At 47.5% G+C, this 19,704-nt stretch overlaps 1 long non-coding RNA gene across 1 annotated transcript; it reads left to right on the top strand.

Moving 5' to 3' along the window:
• The first annotated feature begins 6 nt into the window (after positions 1-6).
• Positions 7-13,227, top strand: LOC109324641. The gene is made up of 4 exons (XR_002104974.1): positions 7-415; positions 3,671-3,844; positions 9,015-9,104; positions 11,803-13,227. It is a non-coding gene; the product is annotated as an uncharacterized LOC109324641 (long non-coding RNA).
• Positions 13,228-19,704: the final 6,477 nt, after the last annotated feature.

Consider the following 19,704-nt stretch of genomic DNA (forward strand, 5'->3'; position numbering starts at 1 on the left):
CCCCGCTGCCTCGGGGCGACCCCGCCGCGCCAGCCCGGGGACCCGGAGCGCTGCCCAGCGGCCTCCCGGGCTGGGAAGGGGGCAGGCCGCCCCCGCAAGCCCCTTGGCGGAGGAGGAGGGCTGCTGGCCCTCAGCAAGGCCCCCGCCCGCAATAAAACGCAGCTGCCCCTCCTGGTGTTCCTGACAGGGCCCTCGTGGGCCGAGCGGAGGGTGGGGAAGTAGGCCCCCAACTCAAGCCACCCTTTCCCAGGGCAGGTACTTCCACCCACGCCTCCGCTTTCTTCTCCCTTCAGCTTTCCTACACTTGGCAGGGCAACTCTGCACCACACCTAAGGAGAAACCAGCTGGGCAGCTTCTCCGCGTCGGGCTGGGAAGGAGCGCCCAGGAGGTGGGAATAGCAGCGCGGCACTTCCAGGTGAGCCCGGGAACAAGCCCCAGCCCCATCACTACCTCTCCAACAGAGCCAAGGCCCATCCACCGGTTATCACTCTCAGCCCATAGCGCAGGCTGTCCAGCAGCCAGCCTCTGGGAATGGGCAGGAGGCATCTGGTGGCTTCTCTGCTGGGATGCAGAGATGGAGGCCCAAGTGAAGCCCTTTGGTAGCTCCAGGCACATCCCAGCTCTGGGAAGGGCACGAGGAGAAGCAGCTAAAAGCTGAAGCAGATGCTGTTCAATGCCATGGGCCCAGTTAATCTTCCTCTACCTTGACACATCTCAGATGGGAGTGGCATGACTCCCAAAGCCTTTGGCACAGATATGGAGCCTCCAGGAAAGAAATAGCAGGGAGCAACCAGCCAGCCCAGAACTGCCAAGGACTGCTGGATTTGGATACAGGGCACTGCAGGCACTTGAATACTGGATCATTCACTTCCCTTGGTAGCTGTTCCAGTGTTACATTGCAACAGCAGGCTAACTGCATCAGGGTTAGGTGCTAGGTCAGTACCAGCTTCCTGTCTATTCTGTAACTTTGTTGCCCTCTGGTTAAGTGCATAGTCAGTCATTGCAATGATAGCCTTCTGCTCCAGTTGCATCCCTAACAGCTGCACTAGAAACAGCTGTTAGAGGCACTGACAGTAACTGGTGTTAGGCAGTCTCAGGACTTCCAGTATTATGGTATTGTAACTAATCATTTCTTACATCCAGGTCCCTCAAGGTATAGTCCCAAGGAAGCAGGCTTAGAGGACTACACGCTCCATTCTCTTTGGGTCAACTTCTCCCTGCCCTGGGCTGTCTGCTACAGCCCCCTGCCTCCACCCACATCCTTCACACTGGGGCACGAGCTGTGTGATACTGGGTGCATCTACATGAGATGCTTAATGTGCAGAACAGGTTCTTTGGGTAGATGTACTATCTTGTATTAGACCAACTAGGTAGCTGAAAGAGCTCTTTGCAAGCTCTCAGACCTTAGACTGCTTTTCTCCCAGGGTTGCTTCATCTGAGGACTTCACTAGAAATCTCTGACTTTAATCTCTCTGATATTGCCAGCTCCTGGAGTTAGGCAAGCATAAGACTCCACTTTCCTTTAAGTACAAAGGAGTTATTAGTGCTTAGGAGTAGAGATAAAAGCCTGCAGACTTAAGGAGACTTTTGGGGCTTAAGTCAATCATTCCTTAGCTACTTAGAGCTCATTATACTACTTTCATCTTTCACAGCAGATTCTCTTCATATGGTAATAACCCACCTCCCACTGTCCAAGCAGCCTCTTATTGTGCTGTTTATGTTCCTAATGCTACAGTCAAAGTCAAGGAGCACTATTTCCCTTCACCCAGTTATTTCTTCCTTTTGGCCTGACCTTCTTAAGCCCCATTCCAATGCCTTTGCACTGAACATCCAGCCTAGAAGAATCGGAACTTGGACCAGCAATATGACACTGCTTTTAAAGCTAGTGTCAGATAGAAAGCAATGTTGCAATGGTTGGACTTGCCACAAGGCGGCACTTGAATCACAGTCTTATCAGGGCAGGCTTTCATGAGGCATTGGGGGAAAATTAATTAAGCCTGGCAGAGTCCATAGACATTAGTTATTATTGTTACTATTTTTAGGACCAGTGATGTTAGTCCCTTTGCACACATCTTGAGGGAAGCTAGCTGCAGGCCCTGTATCCAAGCCGTATAACACTCCTATAAAAGGGGTTCTTTTGACTTTTTCCCCCCCCTTTTTAAAAGGTAAGCTCTCAGCAGACCCTTAATACTCACCGGGGAGGTAAAGTTAGGGCTGTGAATCTCAATCCCCATCAGACTTATAAGTCATGGCCAACAGCTTTCTTACATTTGGGCTCTGCCTGGATTTTGGCAGCATTCCTGCACATGCATTCCCCAGCCCTCATATACCTCCTCCTAGTTTACTGCTCCAGCATATGCTGCACAGGGTCCTCTTGCAGGTGCAGGGTCTCAACCACTCCCAGCAGCAATAGGGAATATAGGAGAGGACAGGGGTCTGAAACCAAGAGCTCTTTCCTGGAGGAATCAGCATCTGGGCACAGCATAAGGCTCCAGCAGCTCACACCCCTTTGTAGGAACACCCAAAAACAGAATCTCTCATCTCCTGGAAGGGGAAACTAACGACACAGCTGCTGCCAAGGCAGCTGGAACTGATAGAGACAAGTGGGGGAACCTTCAAGGGTACTTAAATGTTGCCAAGTATCACTATGCTCTGCTGAACATTTCTGGGAAGTTGCAAAAAAGCCTGCAGAGCAAGTAAGAGGCATGGGAATATCTACATCTGCTTTCTGCCAGCTGATGGATGGTGGCAAGAGCCTTACAGAAGTGATTTATCCCCGTTAGCAAAACCAAGGATTCTTTTGCTCCATGGAGCTGAGAGTAGATACTGCCCATTTTGCCAGCAAGATTAGGAGTGTTGACTAAGCCTTAAGTGCTTGGTAGATTGTTCTTTTAAGTGGCCTTAGGTCTTTGCATTTTGGTTAGGAATAGTACCTTGTTAAAGACAGGCAAGGTGTCACAGCTAATTAAGCCATAGCCAGGCTTAGTGGGTTACACCACAATCAGTTAGGGGCTTACCAGAACATAAGACGACAGGGTCAAAGCTAAGTATCCTTCCAAGTTCAGGGTGCTAAGCTCAGATCAGTCAGGCCAAGCATTTGATCATGAGCAGATGCATTAAGGCTAGAATCACCAAGAGAACAGCATCCTCCAAGGCTGTAGCTGCTGCTGTAAAAGTACTATGCAGGACGTGGGAGGGTTTTATAGCCCTCCAATCAGTGTAGTGGCTTCCATTGGTCACCTCAGGTCACACGGTCCCTATTTAGCCTCTTACCAGTGGCAGAGATAGTATCTGGTTGTTATGTTTGGTGGTATTGAGGCTTGGGGTGGGTTGTGTTCAAACGTTAATATTTCTGATATGGAATCGGCACTGGAGTATCTAGTAGAGAGATAGAGGAATAATGAAAAGGTTTGGGTAACTAGTAAGCTAAAAATAATTACCCAGTTCTGTTTCTCTGCCTATTTTACCCAAGTGTCCACTGCTATTGGTCTGGCCTGTCTATTAAGAACATAGGCCCTTGGGCATGGTGACCTACTCCCCTCTCTTTTAAACCACACTGGGAAGAAGGAGAGCCAAGCTTAGGTTACTGTAATTGGGACAATACAATTGAATTGTTCCTGATATGCTTCTACTGACTGGTGTTTGTCTCTGCTTTCCCTTCTCTTCTTAGGGGTCTCACCAGCAGGTAATAAAGCTGAGATCTTGAACACAGCTGATCTGAGTCCTACCGGAAAGTACCTGCCTACCTGTGCTGTGCTGTCTCTAAGATGCAGCTACTTTTTTGCAGAAGGAATCCACTCTCCTGCATGTTACATATCCTCCTCAAGTGATTGGTCTGCCCAGAGTAAGAGCTTTCACTTTTGACCAGCTGGTACCTTTACCCACGATACTGGAATAGCAGAAATTTATACTGCTTTGCTAGAGGCTTAGGGTTCAGAAGCTGATGCTGCCTTCTACTTGACTTCAGACTAACATGGCTGGCTATGTCTTGGTGCCTGATAGAGGTAGGGTCTTCACTCAAGTCACTCAAAGTCTGGTGCCGTGGGTAAGGTGAAGACTCAGCTGCTGTGTTCCTACCTAACCTGTGGCTTCTAAATTCTCCTTCCTAACAAATTGGGCACCATGTTATACTTAGTTGTGAAACCATGGCGTGGGGGGGGAGCACAATCCCCTCTGCCTAAGGCATGAAACCATTGGAGTAAGTTGTGCTTTCATTAGAAGTCAGTCACTTTCAGGATGAGGAAGAGGTTGGCTTTCTGCTGGGGAGACTTTAGCCTTGCTGCCAGTGTTAGAAGCCTGCATCCTGCCCCTGCTCTCCAAGGGGGTCTGACAACTTGGCTGTCTTTCATTTTCTTTAAAATTAATCCAGCCTCACATCCCTTTGGGAGCTGCTTTATCGGCAAGGGCAGGGCTGCCTGACACTGCAGGAGACAAGCTCTTGAGTTGGTAATCAACAGATTTGTAGGGCTTCTTGAGCTGAGACCCATGTTGTGTTGGGGATAAAAAAACATTTGGCCATTGGAACTGGCTCAAACTGAGAACCCCAAAGTCAGAAGCCAAGGCAATAGCACCATCAGGTAACTGGTTAAGTACCAATTCTAGTTCACCCTGGGTCTTTTCATGAAGTTCCCAAAGGGGGGCCAGATGACCTAGGCAGACCTATAGGATTCTCAAACCCCTGATCAGAGGACTTTAAAACCCTTCCTTGGTGCAGGGGCATTTCCTAGTAGAAATATTTTGGGTGATGCTGTTTTATGCCTATTTGCTGGAGCCTGGGTAGGCTTGTTCTTATCTAGGGCCTTCTGGTTGTTATTGACTGCTTGTCCTGACCATGACCTTGGCTTTGCACCCTGGAAAATGAACTGAATTGTGTCTGTGATCTTGGCTCCTTGCACTCTGGTAAGTCCCTGACTGCTCCTAGTGTGAATTGCAAAGCCTGACTGTGTGCCTTGGTGAACCCAGACTAATCTTTTCTCTCTCCTTCCTTCTCAGGGTGTTTAGGGTAGGCATGGGAGTGATGGTGCTATAGAAAGGTGCTTGCCTTGTAGGTGCAGGTATGTCAAACTGTCTCCAAAAAGTAAGTTTAGTGTAAGGAACAGCAGTAGCTTTTATGCCCAGCTTAGAGGAAGAGGACAGCCTTTTGACTGATACCTTATAAATGGGTTAAGATTCCTACTGAGTTGCTGCTGCTTCTTTCCCCTAGCTGGAGAGTTGTGTTTTTGGTCTATTTGGGGTAGCTGCTCAAGGATGGGATTTCTTCAAACACTTTGTATGAGTGAGCAAGTGAGGAGCCCTGACTGGAGGGAGCTGCTTGGGGATTGTGGGGAAAGGAGAGGACACTTGTTTTTGCATATGGACTGTTGCGAAACTGCTGGTTAACCCTGCCTGACTGGGTATGGAGGAGAAGGGGAGGAGCTAGTCTTTCCACTCCTAGAGACTTGGTTGGTTGGAAGATTGATCAAGTGCCAGCCTTACTCCTAGCTCCTTCCATTGGACCATCTTCCAGGTCATGAAAGCTTGAATTCTTGGCTTTAGCAAGAAGTGCATGGTCAGTAGGTGTTTGCATTGCACTGAGTGCCCCATTAGCCAGAGTTGCTAGTGAAAGAGGTGGCCTAACCTTCAGCTTGAGGATTTAGTCTAGAAGGACAGTTGGTTGGAATGGAGAGATTCTACATTTAGCATTTGGGATTGGTTTAATTTGCTGTTTCTTAACCAGGGTACTGCAAGGGTGCTATGCAATATTAGTGTTGTCAGATGTGCAGATGCCTACCTAGGATTCACAAGAGATTTCACAATGGTTTTGATACTGGATTCCTTTCTGTCCTGTTGTGGTCTGAGGTTTAGCAACAGAGGGATTGCTCTCTCTACATATTTGTGCAATCAAAAATGACTGATAATTTAGAGCTGGTAATTTTTTTCTTAAGTCTAACAAGGTTAAGAAGTTAAGAACTACAAATTTAATCTACTCTCACTGTCAGTGCTGTTGAATGACACTGGGTGCTGTCAGGTGTTGGAGATATTTATATGCTGCAGAGGTTTTTGGGGGAACTCATGCCTGCCCAAAGGCTTTTCCTCAAAAAGCAGGGGCTGTGATGTTTAAAAACCAGTAGTTCCTTTGAGTTCTTTCTTTTTTTTTTTTTTGGCCATCTATACCCAGCAATTCTTTTCTGTCCCTACTAGAATAGGGAGATGGTTGCTTGTGAGGCATGTCTCCCAGAACAGAGGTATTCCAAAGCTGTAACATGCTAAGCTTCCACATGCATTCCTCATGTGAGTGTTTTGACAAACTGCTTTCTGGTCTTGCGAATGCAGGACTTTGAGCTTGTCCTCCTGCTTCAGAAGTTCAAGGGTGCTTTGGCTGTTCTAGGTCTTGCAGCTGGGAGATGAGTATGAGGGTTGTTTCTGGGGGTTTTTTTAAGAATAGGTTAGAGAAGTGATTCTCAACTGAAGTGTTGTGAGATCCTTTTAAGGGTGGCACATAATATTAGCAATGTTAATTGTGCAAACACCTAAACATGATTCACAGAATAAAACCAGGGATTTTCAGTAGGAATCCAGACTGTCAAAAGTATGGCTTGTCTAGTGGTCTGCAACAGAATTGCTCCATTTATTCTATAGTGGAGAATCAAGTGTAAAATAAGGGGGAGAGCCTTGGGTGGATCCCTGATTTTTGGTTAAAAAAGTAACCCCAAATCCACATTTTCCTATGACTAAAATGAAACACCACTATCTATAATCTTCATGGTGTTTCATTTTAATGATGGAAAAATGTGGATTTGAGGTTACTTTTGTAACTGAAAATTGGGGGATTTTTTTAAATAGGAGAAAGCCAGGATCCGTGCTGATCAGGGCTGATTCTGCCTTGAGCAGGGGGTAGATACTTTCCTAAGATCCTTCCAGTCCTTTTTGTATGATGCTGCTTTGCAATAAGGCAGTGTTGGTAATATATTATTCTGCCACCGAGTGTCAGTGCACTGCTTAGTTTTGACCATGAGCTATGTGATGAACTTTGGCTCTGGGTGTAGGTACAGCTGCTGTCAAGTACTTGTTGAATCCCTGTATCATAACTGCCTTCATTCAGAGTCTTGGTGTGCTGGTGCTTGGTGGCAGATTCAGACAACTTCACTAACTTTTTAAATCCAATAATGCAGGGCAACTCTGTTCTTGGGGCGGCCACCTAAGCCGATTACGTAAGTGCAATGTCTGATCTCATGAGCTCAGGAGGTGCAGCTGGAGAGATGCTGCTGACAGACTTCATTTCAGGAGGTGTTAGCAGATGCTGGGAATTCAGGCTTGTAATGGGGACACAGGCTGCTTTCTGTTGCTGCTTCACCTGTTCTTGTTGCCCTAGTCCCCTGTGAGAGCGAGCTGTCCTTTGGGGGAAGTGTGGCTCTATTTGCTTTGTAAGCAAAGAAGCTCTAGCTAGCATCTCCCAAACTCACTCCAGGCCCTTAAAGGATCAGAGCTAGTTAATTCTATTCCAGAGTTCCAGCCACTGCTCAGAGCACCGGTTCCCTGCCCCTATAGCCCACAATGTCTCCTGATGATGCTTGCAACCACAGATGCATGATACTGCTTGATGCATGTTGACTTCTTAGCTTCCAGCTAAAAGTTTTCTCCTTGTTGGGTTTTCATAGGCCAAACTCAACCCCTGCTCACAATTAATGGCCCCCACCTTCCCTTCTTGGAAACAAAGGGCTTTCTTGCAAGAAGGAACACTGTGAAGCAAGGGAGGCCATGAATGTAAGCCAAGGGTGGGCAAAATGTGGCTCGAGGGCCGGGCCATTTTATCAGGCCCACGGGGCCCCTAAAGAATTTACAAAATTAATATTTATCTGCCCCTGTGGACCTTGATGGCTTGCTAAAACTCTGTAAGTGGCCCTCTGCCTAAAATAATTGCCCGCCCCTGATGTAAGCACTGCTCAGCCACCCCTCTAATGGATTCTGTTAGAACAGAAGAGCTCACTGCACTTGGAGAGTGCCCTTAGCTATCAAGCCCTTTCTGGGAACCAAGTGTTTTTGTTGGGAGTGAGTTAGTGCAGAGTAGATGATGCACTGTCAGCTCACACCTGAGCTTATTGGATTTTCTGGTCCCCATGTAGATGAGCACAATTTGGCTTGCTTCAAAACACTATTGCTGTGGACTCCACTTATTTTGACTTATTGGATAAAGTTGGATTTGTTAATAAAGTGACAAATGCAACATTTAAAGCTTCATGCAATCCCATAAAAGACAACTAAAGACCAATCTAATGCCTGCTGTTAATGGTGCTCCTTCACTCCAAGTCAGTGTCTACAGAGAAGTCTTGTGTCTGCTTCCCTTCCTTTCAGTTTCTGACCATTCCTTTCATGTTTCAGCTGGTGCATTTCATCTCTAAATGTATCATGCTTAAATTCACCACACCCATTTTTCTCAGCACTCTGCATAATGCAAAACTCACTTTCTTCTAATTATCTACGCTTTTAGAGTTTTGAATTTCTTCCAATATCCCTCCTCCCCCAAAGAGTTAGGTCCTAGAACTAGCACTTGTTTTCAGTAGTTAAAAGACTTCCTGATGTGGCAGAAGACTTTTTTTCTCCTAATCCACTACAAGCATTTCCACCAAACTACTAAGTTAATAATTTTTTTCCTTCTCCCCTGTAGAACATAGATTTTAATTAGACATTTTCCATTTTTCCATTACTAAATCTTGCTAAAAGTTTTAAAACCAGTCGATCACTTTTTTTAGGGGTGTAATTTCTCTTCCAGGCTGTTGCCATTGCAATTATTGCAGCCACCTTGAATCCAGTTTATAGGTAGGCCAGATAAGGACATACAATTCACCTAACTTTATAACACCAGTCTAAATGTTCTACTGGTTGCTTGTATCCTAAAACACCTGCTACTTGTATGTCAGTCCCTTTTGGCTGCACTATCTCCTTTGTAACCTGAGTTCACTCTGACTTAAAGCAGTGGAGGTGAAGCAGCTGTCAAAAGGCTGCTATTCAGGAGCTCCCATCATTCTCTGTTCCAGGCTGTGGATGGGATGCTTGCAGTTCTGCTACTTCATCACTGGAGGGAGCAAAGAGCCGTTGTTTCATGGCTGGCCCAGACTTATAGACAGGTGAGTGAAACCTGGTCTCATCCAGCTCCCAGCTATTCACAATTCTGAAAGGTAGGAATGGGCAATAAAGGCAAGGGACCATTTCCCCACGTTTGGGAGGGAGGTGACACAGTGGGAAACCTTATATCTGCCTCTGGGCTAATTGCAAAGGGTTCCCCTGGTTTTGCCTTGCTTGAATGGCTTGAGGAAGAAGACCAGGCAAAGTTCTTTGAGTAGATGTGATATCTTGTAGTATTTGGTCTAATAAAAGACTTCACATCTCAAAGAATGTTGCCTGCCTATGTCCTTAGACCAGTATGGCTGCAACTAAAAACTTGAGGAAGATTTGTTTCTACACTGTCCCTCTTGCTTCCTCCCTCTAAAATGGGCTTGGCCTTGTCCAGAAGTAGCTGCTTCTGCTCTATTACAAGATGCATAGAGACCTAATGCCATCTGAGGAGCTGCAGAAGTTGTGTACTTCATCTGTCTGCAGTGTGGACTTAGCTCTTGTCTGCATATGCCCTTGTTGCAGTAGCATAGACTGACTGATGCAAACCTCTAGTATAAGGCTAGGTCCCAGGACCTGTGGGATCAGAGCCCAGGCCTTGCTGACCACCCCAGATAATTTAACAAGCTCCCTGACATGCTGGATTTGCATAAAAGTGACTGGTACTGGGATGATTTGCCCCATCTGAAGCCTGGCTGTGGCTCTGGTCTGGATAATGTAGAGTCTAGACTCCTGCTATCAGCTCTGCTACTGCCCTGATGGGAAACCCTGGGCTTTGTGCCTCATTGTCCCCATCTACATGGCAAGAAATTCCAGCTGGGAAAAGGGCTCTGCCCAGAACTTGTTTTACCTGGAGGGCAGGGAGCAAACCCAGCATGGTGGGGAGTTAGCTTTGAGTCTTTTTTTTTTTTGTAACTCTCTTTCCCCCCCCCCCCAATTGAAAAGCTTTGGGCCATAACTACAGAGATCTAGGGAGATTCAGTTGCATGGCTCTGAGGCCCTGGCAGCTTTCACGTGCTAATGGACCGCTAGCCAATGGCCATTCCTACTATACATCTAAGCATGCCCCGCATTGATGGGTGCAAAGGACTAGCCATTTTCAGTCATCTCCTGGAGATCTCTCCCTGCCCTTGGGGTGCAGATGGCATGATAATCACCGCTGATTTTCTTCCTCATGTCCTGCTTTCTGCTCTCGGAGTTTGCAAATTTCATGTGCCTCAAACCCCCATCACTTCAAACTCTGCCTCTCACCCAGATGCCCAGGGTGTGCATGCATACAGTCAGACGTGTATCTGTGTGGAGGGGTCAAAATATTCCTGTTGCTGTAGGGGTAGCTTTGTTCCTGCTGTACCTAGCAGGGGTGTCACAGGTACCATCAGGACAGTGCTAATAATGGATGTCCACAGGTTACCCTGTTGCATTGGACTGCTGTTCCAGTCTGGCTGTCTAAGCCAGAATCTGGAACTGCCCCTTGGTGCAGAGGCTCCAAGAGATCAATCCTGCTTCTGTCTCTGGCTCCTACCTGTCCTGGATCTTCCTTCATCACATCATTCCCAGTTTACCCCCATCTCCTGCCTGCACCAACCCCAGGTGGTACTGCTGCTCCCAGGTTGGCTCTTCCTCCAATGCTGGCATATGCTGGACTTGGAACAAAGAAAGGCTTTTTTGCCTTTGTGCAATGGCCTTTTCATCTAGTGGTGCATGAATTGCAGAACTGGCAGTTGGGGACAAGAGTAAAGAAGGGAGAGGAGAGAGCCCTTTATGAATAATCTGGCTATAAACTGCCTGGGGTTCTTCAAACGCAGACCGACCCACCTTCTAGTCAGCCTCGTGCCGCGGCTTGTCATTAGCAGGAAAAGCATCTGCGGCTCAGAATGGCATTAATGCAGCCGCCAACGCAGCATGCTGCACTTGTCAGCAGGGCAGCCACTGCGTTCTAATGGCACAATAACAAGGGGCTAAATTCGGGTTGAGCAGCCTAGTGCCGAGGCGTCCCATGAGACAGCCACAGCCAAGGCTGAGTTTTAATGAGCTCCATTGGGACATGCAGTTTGTCAATCAAATGCTGCTCCCAATACCTGTAGCGGTGCCACAAGCTCTCTTTCTATGGCTTCAGCCTTTTGACTTGGAAGCAGCTGAGACCAAACGGACGCTAAAAATGACATTTTTCTTTCCTCTCTTTCCCCCACTCCCCCTCCAATAAAATCCAGACAGGGAGTCCTGACAGAGGAAGGAAGTCAGCCTCATCAAGGAGTGTTGCACTGATGGCCTGGAGATCCCAGGCTCTGTCTTGGGAGGGGATCAGGATTTTGTGGCTTATCCCAGAATTGGCTTGGCCTGAGGCGCTCTCAGCACAACTGCTTGAGATGGGTGTGCTCCAGCAGAGCCTCCTATGGTCAGTATGTGGAGCATGTGTCATCCAGTGCTTGGGAAATGGTATCTAATGCCAGCCCCAAGGCTTTGGAGAAGAATGCAGAAATCCTGAGGGTGTGCCTGGGTGCAGATGAAGGGAATGGAGCCCCATAGCTGAGTATGAGATGGAGAGCTTTTGGGACCCCATGGACACCCCTCAGGATCAGCCTCCTTCCCTTTTACAAAGGCTGGTGCAATGCAGAGCATTTGTCTGACACTCTCTGGAAAACTGTTTTGGTGTTTGCTCCCCTACTGTGGGCTTCCCACAGCCTGGCTGATTTCTCCTCCCTCTCTTTCTAGGAGAGGCTCTGGCAGAAAAGCTGAGGCCATTTCCTACCTTGAATTCACCAGACACTTCCCTCCTGGCAGACTGTTGGCTTCCATTTTAATATGTCTCTACACTCAAGAGGCTCAACTCCTTAGATATGAAAGCTGGTTCTCCAGGAAGGCAGGGCATCCTCTGAGCCCATCCATGCTTTGGAGATGATTTTTTTGGGAGGTAGCAGCTATTAAAATTGGAAAATAGATCGATAGATAAATAGATAGTTTTTGGTCAGCTGATCTCAGTGTAGGGACCTATGTGAATGCCACTGACTTCAGCTGCTGCTAGCTAATAGCAGAACCTTTAAGGGACCTACTAGTTAACAGTCATTGTCTTATGATGTTAGTCCAGTTCTGTTCAAATGCAGGTGGGAAACTGATTTCCCATGCAATTATCTGAGATGAGGGTGTGAAAGTACGTTATCTTGGAAATGGGGTCCTCAAATGCCTCCCATTTGAAACCCTACATCGGGCCAGGAGGGACTCTGTGGTGAAGCAGAACAAACAAGACTAGACAACAGAGCCTTGCAAGGGTAGCACTACTGTAAGTTATGCTGTATTTAGGTTCATATACAGGATGGCAAGGTATTGGCACATAGCAAGCCTCATGAATGTACAATGGGGGGGGGGGTGAGGTTTAGGGTGGGGGAACAAAGCCCTGAGAGGTAAGGAGGACAGAGTTGCAGCCCTGTGGCTGGAGAAACTGCTGCCTCTCTGTTGCAAATAGGAGAAAATGGAGGGTTGTTAACTTCACAGGCCTGCAGAAAAAATAGCATGAAATAGGAAAGAGAAAGATGGCAGGCAGCATTAACTGGCTTGCTGCTGTACAGTCTCACACCCCTTGGGTGAAGTCTTGACTCAGAATCTTGTGACTTGAAAGAAGACATGGTCATGTTTTGATCACAGGTTGGTGGGAGGGGAAAATGTGATAATGGTCCTCACCTAGGTTCAGGGGTAGGGATAGTGATAAGCTCTTCTCCTTAGCTCCAGGGTTTGGGGCCAGGAGTAACAGTCTTCAGTAGTAATTAAACTAGAGAAGTGTAGGTTGGATACCTGGAAGATCCTTCTCAGTTGGAGGGTGGTTGGATGAGTGGTTTAGATGGGGCTGATCCTGCCCAAAACAGGGGTTGGACTTAGTGTGACCTGAGCTTCCTGTTTGCTTTACTCTTTCATTATTCTGTTATCAAGGAAAGGGGTGAACATGTAAAGAGAAGCTGGAGATCATGAATGCAAACTTACTTGGGATGCTCAAAATCCTGGCAAACAAATTTCACCAAGCATCACACGTGCTTCAGATCTCCTGATTTCAAACCAATCTCTCAATTTAGCCAGGTGCTACCACATATTCTCTCTTTAGGTAGGTGCCTACAGACTAATTAAATCATCCTTTGATCAACAAAAAAACCCCCAAACCCAACAACAAAAAACCTGAGCTTGCTGAGTCGCACTGAGACTAGTTCTTCTGCCCCAACTCATCCCCATGCTGGTTCTGTACACCCTGGTCAGTTTCTCAGACATCTGGTGTTAATACTCCCAAAAGGGATACCCCCTTCAGAAAGGATCTGGTTAATGCCATATGTAGCACCTTATGCTTCCTATAACTCTTCTTAAATGCAGCCCACATAGGCATTGGGTTCAGCTGGAGACTGTTGTATAGCCTGGCCTCTCCACCCAAGGCTTATGCTGCTCTTCCTCCCATTAGTTATCTGAATGTCTGTGCTAAACCCTCCAGGGATTAGATTGGGAGGAGCACAGGTTGTCACCTTCTCATCCTCACGTGCATCCCTACTTGCCATGTCCCCTCTTGCATGGTGGGAATGCCAGAGGGGGAGTTACAGGACCAAGTACCTGACAATTCCTACCTCCCCAACTTTTTCTGAGCACCTGCTTTTATTTTGGTGCATCTCACTGCAGTGAGAGATGCCAATGTGGAAGGTCTAGACCCAATTTAGCAGGGATCTAGTATAGGGTTTTTTCCCCCCAGTGGTTCTAAAAATGGCAAACAAAGCACAGGAGGGACGACACCCTAGGGAGGGAAGATAGTAAGATAGTAAAGATTTTCCCTTTTGATGGGAGAGCCCCTGGAGGGGATTTGAGAGTCATAGCAGACAGATGGGTAAACTAGTAGGTTTTTTCCAGAAGAGAGTTAGGGTTATAAGCTACCTGTTGACTTTTTGGGGGAAGGAAGCAGCTTGCGCTGTGGTCAAGAGGTCCTAATCTTGCTTGTGTGAGGATCCCCACCTTTCCTCCCCAGAGGTGAGTGCAGCCACAGACAGAGGTCCAACCCTGACGGACCTTACTGTGATGCAGTCTAGCAACTGGGATTAGATAAGGGCTTGAAGCAGCCTGTGCTGAAGACTGTCTGATGGGCCAGCCACTACAACCTGGGGGGAGCTCATGTTTGAAGATGCTGAGGTTCTCTGTACAACACACCTAGTCACCAACTCCTCCAGGGCTGTGGCGCTGCTTTCCCTGGCACATATCAGTTTTGACAGGATGTTGTCAACATGATTTCAGCAGATATTTCAATGGGGTAGGTGGGGGAAAAAATAAGGGATTGTAGCATGTGTAGTGACGTTTTTGTGTCTCAGCAACAGTGGGAAATGAGAGATCTGAACAATCTGCCCAAAATTTTGGGTAGAAAAGCCTGACTTCCATGTACAAGGCCCCTTTGTGCTGGAGGTGGATGGAGGGTATGGGGGGTGGAAATACAAAGAAGTAAAATAGGATATTTCTTCTGCCAAAATAAAATATAGATCTTGTACTCCTATAATTTCAGATGTTATTTTAGACCACAATGAAAATTGTTAGGGAACATTAAGAACCCAACAGGTTCTGTTGTATTACATTTCCTTTTAAGTACATTTTATATTATGCCCAAGGTTGCTCATTGTATCCATTTATCAAGTGGCTAATAAAGAGGAAACTGGAGAAACCCAAGCTGTGCCAGTCTCTCTCCTCGCCTTACTCACTACTGATCCAGGAGTAAGACTGATGGATGGTTGTCATTCTTGGATAGATACATTGGAAATCAAGCCTGCTTTCTGCTTGACTTCAGATTAGCACAGCTAACGATGTGTCTCTCTTCATGGATCAAGGTAACGCAAATGGTTGGAAAAATTCTTCTTTGCAAACTTTTGGGTATAAATACTAGGGCTGTGTGAAATTTTGCCAGTTGTTTCATTTCAATGCTGTTTCAACTCATTTCGAGCTTGAAACAGCAAAATAGAAACAAAATGAAGGGCTTTGAAACTGCCTCAAAACGAAATGAGGGCAGCTGAAATGTTTCGAGTTTTGAAACTTGGGCAGGGCTTGTCTGCAGGGAAACAAAGTAAGGAGAGGAAGGGGGAAGGACTGCTCTCATATTGACTGAGTAGCTGGCTAGTGACTGAGGTCCCTTCCAATCCTAGTGTTCTGGGGGAGGGATGGAAAAACAGCATACAAGGCAGCATTGTTTGAATTGGCCTGCTTTCTGTCACTCACATCATGAGTTTTGCTTGTCAGCAGCCTGAGGTGCAGTTTCCCAGAAGCCCTGGCACCTGTCTCCTTGAAACCTGGAAGGCTTCATGGCTTCGGCAGGGGCTAGCATGCCTGCAGTTTTCACCCCCACCCCGTGCCTTAACGCACACACAGTCGCACGTTTTGATTGTCAGCAGCCTGAGATGCAGTTTCCCAGAAACTGCTGCACCTATCTCCTTGAAACTTGGCAGGTTTTGTGGCCTCAGCACGGGGCACCAGGCCTGCAGTTTCCACCCTGCTGTGCCTTAACTAACACACACACACAACACAAATTTCGCTTTCAAGAATTTGAGGTGCAGTTTTCCAGAAACCCCTGCATCTATGTCCTTGAAACTTGGCAGGCTTTGTGGCCTCAGCACGGGGCACCAGGCCTGCAGTTTCCACCCTGCTGTGCCTTAACTAACACACACACACAACACAAATTTCGCTTTCAAGAATTTGAGGTGCAGTTTTCCAGAAACCCCTGCATCTATGTCCTTGAAACTTGGCAGGCTTCATGGCCTCAGAAGGAGCTACTGTCTCTGCAAGTTCCATCCGAATTGGGAAGAACCGACAAAGTTATAGGCAGTTTTGTGGTTCCCCATTAGTCTATGGGCAAAACATCAAACAGTTTCGATGAAACGAAACGGAACAACGGTTTCAGAACTAAATGAAACTTGAAATGAAACGCTGTCCTGTCGAAACGGAACTTGAAATGAAACAGTGCTGTTTCGCACAGCCCTAAATTAAATACCCGTTGTCAGGCTGAGGGTAGTTATACCCAAAAGCTTGCATAGAATTTTTCCAATTAGTTGAGTTGGTCTAATAAAAGATCAGATTTACCCAAAGAACCTTGTCTGCCAATGTCCTTATACCACATGGCTACAAACTTATACCCCTGTATTCATGGATCACTAGAGGGAGAGCTACCCAATGGTTTACTACCCAGCCGTCCACATGGAGCATCAGGATTCCAGTGGTTTGTCCCTTATTTTGGCAGGGTGATGTAGTGGTTAGATTAGGGGCTACTACAAGGGAAGAGAGGCAAGAACAACCTAACAATTTAAAATAAGCAATAGATCATGAGGCTTGGCTGATGTAGGGGAGGAGTGCTAAATTACCTCAAGGAAGAAAGGTCTGAGCTGCTGGGAAAAAATAGGCAGGCTGTCTTTTAAAAACAGGTACTTGATCCAAATGTTATATATATTTGTGTGTAAGAAAGTCCATAAGGATGATTTGGGGGAGTGCAGGGCAGGAAGCGTCACAGCTGTACCTGGTTAACTTGATTGGCATGATCACTGGAAACAGAATAATGAAGCACCTGGAAGACTGGGATGAGAAGCCTGCTAACAAGCTGGGCTTTGGCGAGGGAAAATCTGCAAGGGGAAGTCTTTGAGTTATTAGAAACTGGCCAAAACTGGGCCATGGACAAAATTTAGGTCTAAGGCATCCTTTTGAGAGAACTATTCCAGAAGAAACCTCTAAAAAAAAAAAAAAAATGAAGTGGTCTCGGGTGAGACTTTTCCACAAGCCCAGGACTAGGAATTGTGGGTTGATGATCCTTGTTATAGTGGAAGGTTAAGTGTGGCTCCTTCATTTAAAAAGCAACCTGATCCCAAATCTTGTTTTTTAATATCCTAGGGTAAGCAGCAAGGTAGCAAGGCTTGCAGGTGATACAAAGCTGCCTGTGTGATTCAGGGGACTGCTAGAGAAGGAATGAGACAGGAGGATGTGTAGCACAATGCAAGATGGCGTTCAGTGCTGAGAAAGGCAAAACAAGGTACATGCTGAATTGACTGGCTGGCATGAGTGAAATCAGGAGGCTGTCCCTTCCCATCTCCTAACAGAGCCTCTGCCAGGACAGAGGGCTGTGCTGTGCCTTTTCCCACCAGTAAATACATTCAGAGCTGCTGAGACAGAGGCAGCTGTTCTCCTTACTTTGTGTTCTGACTGTGAAACTCATTGCCACAGGATGCCAGAGAAACCAAGAACTTGGCAAGATAGGAGAAAGGCCTGGGTCTCGTTGTGAATAGCAGTGTTGTCAGGAGCTGTAACGGAGCAGTGCAGCCTTCCAGGGCTCAGGGCAATAGGGGCCCAATCAAGTGAAGTCCCCAACTAGGAGTAGTGTAGACAAGTTCATGCAACACTGCTCAGCCCATCTGTAGCACAGCACGTGCAGGGCTAGCCCGCTTCTGAGTCAGGAGCTAGTGTACAGGGAGCATATCTGAGCTCTGTCCTTTCAGCAAGGCTGCTTTGTGTGGAAGGAAATACTCTGCCGTGTAGGGGAAGCACATTTGCTACAGGGTGCCAAAATCTGATGTTAACAGACAATGCAAGAGGAGAGATGGAAAATCTCCGGCCCTGGGGTTCTACAGGACTGGGAACTGGGGTAGGAGTTTCATGGCAGTAGGATCACTTACCTCATACCATGCACTTCCCCTTGAGGCATCTTTTTCCGGTCCCATCCCAGGCAGGATGGGGGTCAGCTGGGTAGTGGATCTGATGGGAAACATCTAATTGGACCAGTGAATCTGGGAGGGACTGAAGTTGGGTGGCAAGCATACGGATCCCACGGAGGGTTCTGCTAATTTGGACTAAGTTCCCTTCATTCATGTGGGGGCACAGAGGGCGCAGCTCCTGCATCCAGCCCCAGTTTGTGGGCTCTGTGTGTGCCTGGAGGGGGGATCTCCAGGATGTGAACATAAGAACTGCCATTTATTGGGTTGAACCATAGGTCCATCTTGCCTGGTCTGGTGTCACACGCGGTAGAGAGTAGATGGTGGAACAGAGTTAACTGGGTCTGACCAGGGTTTCTGGCCCCCCCATATTCCTCTCACTTACAGTCTCTAGCATTTAAGGTCAAGGATGGTCTGATTCAGAGGCTGTACCTGTCACTGCTGTGTGCAGTAGCTACTGATGCCCCTTTCCTCCAAGAATATGTCCAATCCCTTTGTGAATTTGGCTAAACTCTCAGCTTCTGTCACAGCTGGAGGCAACAAGATCCACCCTTGAATGACCCACTGGGCGAAAAAGAACTGCCTTGTGGTTGTTTTAAACTTACTGCTGACTGGCGGGGTCGTCCAGGCAGAGGGTGGGGGTGGCAATCAGGGTGACCGCCATGGGCCCTGCACTTTGGGGGTCCCTGCAGACAGTGCTGTATAGGCAGAGCTGTCCCTGCAGAGGCAAATCAGGGCAACCCCCCTTTCCCCTGCCCACCCGCACACACTTGGACCACTTGCCACCCCCTGGCCCTGCGTAGGCTGATATGCCCTGGGCCCTGCACACCCCTAGGGACAGCTCTGCTGACTGGTTTCATGTTCTGGCCTCTAGTTCTTGTAGGGTGAGACACAGCAAATAGTAAATCTGTAATGATTTTTCTCTTCACCATTTAGTACCTTGTAAATCTTGATCCTCTTCTCTCGGATATCTCTTTTCTAAACTGAATGGGCCTGGCCCCTTCTGTTTCCCCTCATAGGGAAGCCCCTCTGTGCCACTGATCATCCTGGTTGCCCTTTTCTGCACCTTCTCTAGTTCTTCTAGATCCTTTTGGAGGTACAGGGGCCAGACATGGGTGCAGTCTTCAAGGTGTGGATGCCCCAGGGATTTACTTTCCACTTCTGTTGCTTCTGAGAGCAACATGTTCCAGCCTTGCATTACAGCCTGGGTGAAAAAGAACATCCTTTCCTTCCTTTTGTTAATTGTAAATAAACTAACACAAGTGTATGTCCTGGAGGGGAGATCATCTTCAGGGTGTGTGTCTGGAGGGGGAATCTTTAGGATGCGTCAGGAGGGGAAATAATCTCTAGGGTATGCGCTGCAATCTTGGGTGGTGGGGATCTCTACGGGGTGCCAGTAGAGGGGAATTTCTAGGGGGTGTGCCTGGGTGTGGGGGGAGGAAAATCTCTAGAGCAGCATTTCTCAAACCTCTGGGTCACAACCCAAAAGTGGGTCACAAGAATATATGAAAGGATCAGGAACAAACTTGAAAAACGGATTCTCCTTTCAAGGAGAAAAACATGGGAAACAGTGGCTTTTCCTCTGCAGGCTGGCAGAGGTCCAGCCTGAGAGGGTTGCTTGGGGGGTCCCCCAGCCCCACAAACACACACGCCTGACCCCACACACTGGGCTGGGGCCGGAGGAGCAGTGGGTCAGGACTGGCCATTGATGTTTACAAGTGGGTCCTGGTACAAAAAAGGTTGAGAACCACTGCTCTAGATGTCTGGAGAAGGGATCTCTGCGGGGTGCCTGGCAGAGGAGGGGATCTTTAGTGGGGGAGCTCCAGGAGGTGTCTGGATATGGGGTGGTCTATATGAGGGTGTCCGTAGAGGAGATATTTAGGGGGGACCTCTAAGGCGTGTCTGGAGTGGGGTGCCTGGCAGGGGG

The sequence above is a fragment of the Crocodylus porosus genome, unplaced genomic scaffold (assembly GCF_001723895.1).
Source record: "Crocodylus porosus isolate Cpor-Errol unplaced genomic scaffold, CroPor_comp1, whole genome shotgun sequence".
NCBI lineage: Eukaryota > Metazoa > Chordata > Crocodylia > Crocodylidae > Crocodylus > Crocodylus porosus.